This window comes from Bubalus kerabau, chromosome 10 (genome assembly GCF_029407905.1).
Source record: "Bubalus kerabau isolate K-KA32 ecotype Philippines breed swamp buffalo chromosome 10, PCC_UOA_SB_1v2, whole genome shotgun sequence".
Taxonomy (NCBI): domain Eukaryota; kingdom Metazoa; phylum Chordata; class Mammalia; order Artiodactyla; family Bovidae; genus Bubalus; species Bubalus kerabau.
In genome coordinates, this window is record NC_073633.1 from 74,626,363 (window position 1) to 74,634,287 (window position 7,925).

A 7,925-nucleotide genomic window follows, 5' to 3' on the forward strand; every position below is an offset into this window, starting at 1 on the left:
ACCAGTTTTACTAAAGGAAAACTGTTGATTTACTTTTCACCAATTTGTTCCAGTCTTCTAATGATATCAGAATCACCTAGAAAATAAAGCACAACAATTTTTCAATTCATTTAATGGTAACTACTAATCATCAAACTAGCAATGGTTATCTTCAAAAGTTATCACACTAGCTGTGCTGCCATTTCTCAATGTTGATCAGATACCTAGAGTCACAGACACTGCTCATACAAGATGCAACATGTAAATTGGACTTGGTTTATCACCAGCATTTATAAAACCAGACCTAGGTAAAGAACTAGATCTGGGGACACATGCACGGTCTTAACATAGTGAACATTTGGCCTGCCCTAATGATTACAAAATCAGAACAGGGAGAATATTTGCAGTGACTGTATTTTTAAACTCTGGTTTTTCCCTCTTAGAAGCAAAGCGTATGTGATCTATTTTATTCATATTGTTAACTTTGTTAATTTGCCAGTGATTGAAGTAAGGGTTTTTTTCCCGCCAGTTTTATAGTTCAGTGTGAAGAATATAATGTTAATACCATTGAATTTCCAAATCACTTAGCTGGCTTTTTTTTTTTTTTTTGGTGGAACTCTTTAAATGTTAGAACTATAATAATACACTTTCTCTTATAGAAAGCAGATTGGGAAAATATTCAGCTATTTTGAAATTTATTGAAAATGTGGAGAAAAACTTGATTATTTCCAGTTACATTTTTAGAATATTATACATTGAAATAAATAAACCTTTTTGAATATCCATCATGTAAATTTATTAAAGTACGTGAGTTTTATTTCTTAATCTTGTTGGTGAGTGGTGATTGTGTTCAAGCTCAAAACATAAGGCTAAGTTAGAATTTCTTTATTTAAAAAAAGTTAAGATTGAACAGATAATGCTTTGGTATTATTGTTGCATAGATCTACTAACTAGAAAGAGTATTTTTACTTAAAATGCAGAGATTTCATATCTGAGTCACTCATTTCAAAGTACACATACTTTCTCAACAAGTGTAACAGATTTATTTCAAAAGGATATAGGAATTCATTTTTTATATGAAACTATAGAACTGGAGCACTGGTGGCACTTCTGATTCACTTAAAACTGCCAGGGAAACTAAATATGATGAGAACTAGAGGAATGACTGGATCAAGTTAATAGAAATAGATCCTTTTGCAAGCCACATAATGATCCTGATCATCAACCTTGAAAAGTAAATTAGAACAAGCAAATTGCTGTTGAAAAATTCTTTCAGCACTGTGCTGTTGCTACTCAGCTAGTCATGGTTCAGCCAGAGGCAAGGAAAAAATGCACTCGGTTTTGCATTAACAAAGGAAACATTATTAAAGTGAATGTTTACATTCTGTTTATTGAAGTGTTCAAAGAATGTTGCATCTTCAAGCAACCTGCTGTTCTCTATTACAGTGCATGAGTGATAATAAAAATGAGTCACTTGTACATCTTAGAAAAATAAGTAACATTTAACTGAAGTGTTCCTGACCCATCTTACTTCAAAATACTCAAGTATCAAAAAAAATATCGATACTTTCTCTTTTAAAGATTTTTTTGTCACTAGGAAAAGTATCCTATTTAAAAAAAAAAATCATTCACTGGAATACGAATACACATTCAAATTATTTCCAAATGCTTTACGTAACTTTTCTCCCAGACTCTGCAATGCATGAGACATAATAAAATAACAAATAAAAACAGTTATGAAATTACTTAAGTGAGTGTGTTACTGGATATATATGTATTGGAGAAAAGCTTGATAATTGTAAGAGCTTTTTTGAACTACCTCATAAAGACTAAGTTGAGAATTAAACAAGACATCAGTGAAAAGCAGGAATGCCAATCTCACATTAAAAAATTTAGTATTTATAGGTATTGGTAAAATTGAGGAAAGCAATAATTAAAAATTCAAAATTTTAGCTTTCATTTATGGGAAATGAACAATGTGAATCACTTTTAGAAGTAGAAGTGTAGCATTTAATAGGGATCTAAGTACCATATTTTACTTGGTATCTTAGCAGATGTTATGGAATACAATTCAGTATTCTGTAGTCTGATGGATTGACTAATTTTTGAGGAACAATTTTCTTAGATTCACCAAGATAACAAGTTGTCAGTCTTCTGTATTTCAGCCTAAAAATCTTTCTGTTATACTTAGCAAAGATTATTAACCTATGCTATAGGCTCTTGAGAACCTCTTTGCCAGATATTTTATTATTTACCATTTTCTATGGTATTTGCAGAACAGCATATTTTTTTAAAGTGTAGATTTGATTAAAATTACTTGAGTTAAACTGGATATTTTATATTTAAAATATCCTAAATATTTAAAATATTCTATGGAACTTCAATCTTTGACCATAATCTTAAAAAAAAAAAAAGTTTTGAATCTAAAATAAAGCAAATGTCAAGCTTCTAACTCTGCTTTTGCTAAAGAAATCACCAGGAGAAGTGGTTAGTAAATGCTTTCAGTTTCCTAACTGGTAGCAGCAAGAGGACTTTTTAATATAAGTTGGCTTCAGGCCCATAATTAACATATTTCCCTTATACTTAAAATAGTCATATAATTTAATGTCAAATTTAATAAACATTTAATTTTATAATTTAATGTTAAAGGCCTAAACAACAACAAAAAAAGTTGCTGAGTGGGCTTCCCTGTTAGTCTAGTGGTTAAGAATCCTTCCAGTGCAGGGGACACGAATGCAATCTGTGGTCTGGGAAAATCCCACATACTGTGGAGCAACTAAGCTCATGAGCCACAGCTATTGAGCTCACACGCCCTATCACTACTACAAGAGTAACCACTGCAACTAGAGAGTAGCCCCTGCTCACCACAACTAGAGAAAGCCCATGCACAGCAACAAAGACCTAGCACAGCCAAAAGTAAAATAAATCTTAAAAAACACTACCGAGTAATCCAGTTGAAATTGAGACATTAGTCAAGGAAAATGCATAATTAATATTAAACTTGTACTGTGCTCCTGTTATATGCCACTCCAGAACTAGACAGACAACAACTAGTACCTGATTTTGAATGGTACATGGGAACTCCTGCAATTTAGCACTGTAATATGGAAGACTATACATTGTACACTGAAATTAAAAGACGCTTACTTCTTGGGAGAAAAGTTATGACCAACCTAGATAGCATATTCAAAAGCAGAGACATTACTTTGCCAACAAAGTTCCGTCTGGTCAAGGCTATGGTTTTTCCAGTGGTCATGTATGGATGTGAGAGTTGGACTGTGAAGAAGGCTGAGCGTCGAAGAATTGATGCTTTTGAACTGTGGTGTTGGAGAAGATTCTTGAGAGTCCCTTGGACTGCAAGGAGATCCAACCAGTCCATTCTGAAGCAGATCAGCCCTGGGATTTCTTTGGAAGGAATGATGCTAAAGCTGAAACTCCAGTACTTTGGCCTCCTCATGCGAAGAGTTGACTCATTGGAAAAGACTCTGATGCTGGGAGGGATTGGGGGCAGGAGGAGAAGAGGACGACAGAGGATGAGATGGCTGGATGGCATCACTGACTCGATGGACATGAGTCTCAGTGAACTCTGGGAGTTGGTGATGGACAGGGAGGCCTGGCGTGCTGCGATTCATGGGGTCGCAAAGAGTCGGACATGACTGAGCGACTGAACTGACTGATACATTGTACGGAAATTATCCAAAGAGGTGGGATGGTTGAAGTTCACCAGGCTTACAAAGGAAAGAAGGGCATCCCAGGGACAAGGTCATAAACCTGGATGTCTAGTTCTCTGAAAAGAACATCCCAGAAACCTGAGCGTCTACTATAATAAGTAGGTACATGTGCATACAAGGGAATATTTTTTCCTTCCGGATGTTCAATATTTAGATATTTAGATAGATATAAATTTCTAAGGAAAGCAATTACTATATTTAATTTCCACCTGAATATTCAGGCATATGAACACATTCCTAAAGACAAATATACACTTCCACACTCTGTCTCCCCTCTCTGCCTTCCTTGCTAATTATTGAATGCATGTTCACATGTGCTCATATGAGACTTAGCTCTGCATTATCAATGAAGAAAATATAAATGTATAAATAGGACTATAGAGAAAATATATGTGAAGGACTGTTATATAATCTGTTGATACATTAATATACAGCATACTCAGTCAATTGATAAGCTAAATTTTTAAGTTCACATCCCGTAGAACTACCATGGAACACATTCTTAACCATGTTTCATTTGGATATATACACATACATATACACATGAATGTGCATATGTGTGTAAGTAAAACAAAAATGCAGGCTCCAGAGCACTGCTCTTACATACTAGTTTGCAAATTTTACCCCACCTCTCATGCTAACATTTTGAACTTCTTGAGGACAATGACATTCATCTCTTTACATCTTTGTATTCCTAGTGCCACTAGAAACACAAAACAAGCTTAATCTTGGTTCATTAATTGTAATGTTAAAAATGAAGTAAAGCAGGTTCTTCTCCCACTTCACACAAATCAGTAATGTCTAGTGATTATGGTTTTGCATGTGTGTATTAAAAGTCCATTGTGTAAACTGATTCCATCCACATTCAGCACAGGTGATTTCTGCCCTGTGATCGTCATCTCCAACACTATTTGGAAGATTTATTGCTGTCCATGACACTACCCTTCAGACACACTCTGCAGAGTTTTGGCTCAACCTGTTAAACTAGCAACAGCTGAGGTCTGCATTTACTGCCCATCCTAGGACACATTCTTTGCAATTATGCTTCAGTGAACCCTAAAGCATTTGGCACTCTCATCTTAGGAATTCCCTTCTGGAGCTCACCCTCCAATGGCTTTGTGAGCTCCCCCCTATTTACCAGAGTTGATCCTGATTTTGTTCAGTATAATATGGCCTGATATGCTAAGATTCCCCTCACCCCATAAAGCCACAGCTTTCAGTGAGTCCCGTGTACTGATGAGACAGAGTTGCCTGCATCCAAGAATTCCAAGTGATTATTTTGAAAATTTCCGTTTATCATAAAGGTAGAACGGTAGAGAGGAAATATACAGTCTTTGAAGTCATATGGGCCTGATTTCAAATCCCAGGCTCTGCCATTTACAAGCTGGGTGGTCCTGGATAAATTAACGTCTGAGGTCTTCACTTTTATCCAAGCTTCATAGAGCTATTGTAAGCATTGAATGATGCAAATTTCTAACTACATAGGTATTCAATTAATGTTCATTCCCTTCCATATCAAAGATTAAAAATGGCCTTTTCATGCAACTAGTTATTAGATAGTTATGCCTTCAGACTATCAAAACTATGTGTATTGTCCATTTGCCCTTGGTTTTAAATGTTCAGCTGTATATTACATTGCAGGAATGCCTACTCCATTGCTTGAATGGGTCTTTGGGATTTAATAAAATGGCTATAGAACTGAGTAGGCGTAAGTGTTTAAGTTTGCTAAAGTTTAACAATTTATCATTATTCATGGAAAGACATTTACTCAAAATTCACATATTAAAGATGACTGAACAGCCATATTCTGCCAAAAGTGGGATTGAACAAAAATAAAATTAATCCACAGGAACATTAAACAAATGCAGTAATAACCCACAAAATATTAATGGAGCTCAATTAACTTCTGGAAGGCTTTTCTTTATGTTGTCCAAGATACAGTCTGTACCATTTATAACTAATTGCTACATGTGGAAGTCATTTCTTAAGTTTTCTTGAGATTTTTTTCCTAAAAATAGAAAAGTTATTTGACAGTATAATTATTTTTTTAAATGTCAGATTGATTGATTTATTGATTTAATGAAACATTTAAATTGTCAAATTTAGCTTCCTAGAAATCTGAAGTTTTAGATCATGGCACTTAAATCTTAGTAATGCTAAAAAGAGTTGAAAATAATTTGTTCTCTTCTCACAGGATAGTAACATTTTGCTTTGTGTTATTGCACTAGCCCTTTCACCCAAATTAGCTCTATGAATAAAGTATTCTGAGTTGCAGCTGCAGATTTCTAATACCAGTGGGCATACTCCATCTTCCCTAGGCCTGAGTCTCTACCACCACGCCAAGCCTATCTTGATGTCTGAAAGTAGAAAAGTGAGTGATGTGGTAACATCCTCCAGGCCTGGATGTGAGCCCCAGAAAACTCCTGCTGAAGACACTGCCCACAGCCAAGGGGGGAGGAGCTTCCTAACTCCTAGTCCTGCAAGGAGGACACCCTTTGGATTCTCTGTCAGCAGTGCCTGAGAGCTTGCTAGAGGCATCTAAACTCACATCTCTTAATAGTTATTTCTCTATGTTTTTGTTTCTAGCAAACATACTGGTTTTACATTTTTAATGGTAATAGAAAGTTTCTTCCTTAAAGCTAAATTTAAAATGAATATGTGCAAAGAAAAATATTGTGTAAATAAGAGTTTAGGTTTTAAATGACAACAGAAAGGTTGAAACTCAAATGAATGCACAAAAGTTATCTTGGGGGCTTTCTGAAAATGAAAGATTGGACACTCAGGGAATCTGAAACTAGGAAGATTCTTCATTGTGCTGCTGCTACTGCTGCTGCTGCTGCTGCTGCTAAGTCGCTTCAGTCGTGTCTGACTCTGTGCGACCCCATAGACAGCAGCCCACCAGGCTCCCGCATCCCCGGGATTCTCCAGGCAAGAACACTGGAGTGGGTTGCCATTTCCTTCTCCAATGCAAGAAAGTGAAAAGTGAAAGTGAAGTCGCTCAGTCATGTCCGACTCTGAGCGACCCCCTGGACTGCAGCCTACCAGGCTCCTCCATCCATGGAATTTTCCAGGCAAGAGTACTGGAGTGGGGTGCCATTGCCTTCTCTGTTCATTGTGCTGCTGAACATGAAAAAAAAAGTGAAAGTATTGTTCAGTCCTGTCTGACTCGTGAGACCCTCTGAACTGTAGCCCACCAGGCTACTCTGTCCATGGAATTCTCCAGGCAAGAATACTAGTGTGTATGTACTTACTCAGTCATGTCCAACTCTGCAACACATTGGACTGTAGCCCGCCAGGCTCCTTTGTCCATGGGGATTCTCCAGGCAAGAATATTGTGGGTTGCCATGCCTTTCTCCAGGGGATCTTCCCAACCTAGGGATCGAACCCAGGTCTCCTGCATTGTAGGCAGATTCTTTACCATCTGAGCCACCAGTGGGTAGCTAGTCCCTTCTCCAGGGGATCTTCCCAACCCAGGGATCAAACCAGGGACTCCTACATAGCAGGCAGATTTTTTACCATCTGAGCCATCAGCATAGTTTCCTAGGAAAGCCCTTCGAGGGGTTAGTAAACCGAGTGGTCAGTGGAGTATATAAGTGTGGCTTTCAGGTTAGGCAGACACAGTTCAAAAGCCATCTCTTTTTTTAAGGAAACCTTGGCCCCAGCTTCCTCATTTGTGAAATAGGAATCTTCATAAGAATTTTATATCAATAAAATGACACAGCTCGTATAAAGTGAATGGTATATAGGTGATGGCATACATTCCCTTGACTCTCCCTCCAATAAAGATATCAACTGTTTTTTTTTTATTTTATTTTTTAACTTTACAATATTGTATTGGTTTTGCCATATATCAACATGAATCCACCACAGGTATACATGTGTTCCCCATCCTGAACCATCCTCCCTCCTCCCTCCCCATACCATCCCTCTGGGTTGTCCCAGTGCACCAGCCCCAAGCATCCAGTATCGTGCATCGATTCAACTGTTTCATTAATGACTTAGGAACTGGAAGTAGGTCACTATTATTTACAACCCAAGTATTTTTTTTTGTAATGTGATAGCACAATAGGGAAGAAGACAATGGCACCCCACTCCAGTACTCTTGCCTGGAAAGTCCCATGGAGGGAGGAGCCTGGTAGGCTGCAGTCCATGGAGTCGCTAAGAGTCGGACACGACTGAGTGACTTCACTTTCACTTTCATGCATTGGAGAAGGA

At 37.3% G+C, this 7,925-nt stretch overlaps 1 non-coding gene across 1 annotated transcript; it reads right to left on the minus strand.

The window, feature by feature from the left end:
- Window positions 1-254: 254 nt before the first annotated feature.
- Window positions 255-386, minus strand: LOC129622168 (small nucleolar RNA SNORA72). The gene has a single exon (XR_008699846.1). It is a non-coding gene; the product is annotated as a small nucleolar RNA SNORA72 (small nucleolar RNA).
- Window positions 387-7,925: the final 7,539 nt, after the last annotated feature.